The following is a 2500-nucleotide window of genomic DNA, read 5'->3' as shown; positions in this document are numbered from 1 at the left end:
AGCTCGATCATGTGGACAGGGCTTAACGATGTAATTCAAAATTTCATTCCTTCGTGCATTTCATGTAAATTTGATAACTATTCGGACATAAAGATGCATACTAATGCTAATGAACCTTTAAACTAACAAGACCGTTTAAAATAGTTAAATTTCTTAGATTGTTTAAAAGCTCAAGATTACCTGCTATTCAGTCTTTTGAAGCTTAAGATTTTTATAGACCTATGCAGTTGCTAAATTAAAATCTTAAAACTTCACAGGAGGCATATTATTTTTTATTTTTTTTTTATTTCCATAAGGTGCAAAGTAGGAGAGGACAATTGGAGAAGTATTGATTTAAAAAGCTCTAAGAAGAGACGAATGGCGAAATCTAACCGAGGCCCTTTGCGTCAACAGGCGTAGGAGGAGATTATTTCTTTAAATGTGAAAGTCAGAAAAAAAAAGAAAAAAAAACTTTCATTTCATAATGTTAAGATTGTTAAAAATTTCAAAAATTTGTGCCAAACCTAAACCTTAAAATTTCATACATCAATAACAAACTTAATTATGTGCAAAAAAAAAAATTATATCGCCAACCTAATTAAGTTTCCTTTTACCCTTATAATAAACTCCTTGATACAAATTTAACACGTTCAATCCTATTAAGCAATGTTTTAATCTTAGATAAAGACAATATCAAAATGTCAGCTAATTAAAATGTTTCTACTTAGTTTTCTAACCAAACACAGAATATATTTTAAGTAGGTTATAACACGTGCAGTTAACTATGACTGCTAATAGAACTGTCAAAACTGTTAAAAAAAAAAAAAAAAAAAAAAGTGAAAGGCGACATTATAAAGACATTAACATATCCACCTCAAATTAAAAAAGGATATAGGTCTATTAATCCTATATGAATATATTACCCGGATACAGAAATCAAACCTACAGGTAACAAACCTTAAAATCAAACAAGACACCAAATATCTTGAGAGGAAAACTTTAATTTTATGATTGATAGATCAACCAATTATCTTGACAGTCTATTAATAACTGATAAGCAATCAAGACTACCGTAATAACGTCAAGTTTCATAAATTTAATCTTCATCAGAGACATTAATAACCAACAAATACAGATATCAAAGCAGACAATTGAAAGACGTATAGAACAGTTTATCTGTCAGCAATGCTTGATACCTCACAATTGTCAAGAATCTTAATTAAAAACACATCAATTAAAGAAAATCAAGGTGAAATCTATAGTGAACCGGCAGTATTTCCCACCACTAAATGCCCAACAAGTCTGAAAGTGTGAACAATGACGAAGACGATGACATTGAAAGGCTTAGAACAATTTTTTATCAGCAAAACTATACCTCACAGTGGTTAAGCCAATCTTGAAAAAAATTAAAAACACATCAATTAAAGTAGATCAAAGTGAAATCTATAGTGAACCTACAGTATTTCACACCACTAAATGCCCATCATGTTTGAAAGTGTGAACAATGACGAAGACAACGACATTGAAAGGCTATATCAATTTTCCTGGCACCAAAGCTCAATACCTCACAGTAGTTAGGACAATCTTAAAAACAATTAAAAGCTACATCAATTAACGTAGTTCAAAGTGAAATCTATAGCGAACCTACAGTATTTCACACCAAAGTCTGAAAGCTTGAGCAATGACGAAGAATAAAGACATTAAAAGGATTATAGAACAATTTTTCTATCACAAAGCTTGATACCTCACAATGGTTAATCTTAAAAATTTAAAAAATACGTCAATTTAAGTAGATCAAAGTGAAATCTATGGCGAACTTACAGTATTTCACACCACTAAATACCCATCAAGTCTGTAAGTGTAAACAATTACAAAGAAAATTAACCAAATCTAAATGGGTAACCCATAAACTGTAATACTGTACTGTATAAAAGACACGATCACTTCGTAATAGCACGAACAATAAATATAGCCAAATCAACAATTACTTCCTTTGACTCGTGATAAGCGTTTGCCACATTCAAAGATAAAATACACATCTGACCAAAGGCATATGGAAAATTTAAAACATAAAAACCATAAGAACCACTTACCTTCATCCCACGAATAACAGGATAGTGCAGCTCTTTGAAATTCAACTATGATCCACAAATCTTCAAATACCTCATGACCATGACAGATTCCTTTATCAAATATATCGATAAAGCCACTGACTAAATCGTTCACTCAACACTCGGCAGAATTGACTAACCTCTTGTGTCTGTGCAATTGTCTGTTGAGGACTCTGGATCGCCTCTGGTGTCTGTGAAATTGTCTATTAAGGACTCAGAATCTCAAGCGGAGAAAGATAGATAGCCAAGGACTCTTCAGATCAAGGGAGACAGCTTTGAGTCTTCTTCTATTAGCGTGTCCCCCCCCCCCCCCCCCCCCCATTCGTATGTGGTCACACGGTTGCCTTCTTTTGAAGGACTTTGCTTCGGATTTTGGGCTAGACCGTAGTCCCGACCGGCTGCCCTGCCTG

The sequence above is a fragment of the Palaemon carinicauda genome, chromosome 17 (assembly GCF_036898095.1).
Source record: "Palaemon carinicauda isolate YSFRI2023 chromosome 17, ASM3689809v2, whole genome shotgun sequence".
Classification (NCBI taxonomy): domain Eukaryota; kingdom Metazoa; phylum Arthropoda; class Malacostraca; order Decapoda; family Palaemonidae; genus Palaemon; species Palaemon carinicauda.
Note: the sequence above shows the minus strand (reverse complement) of the source record.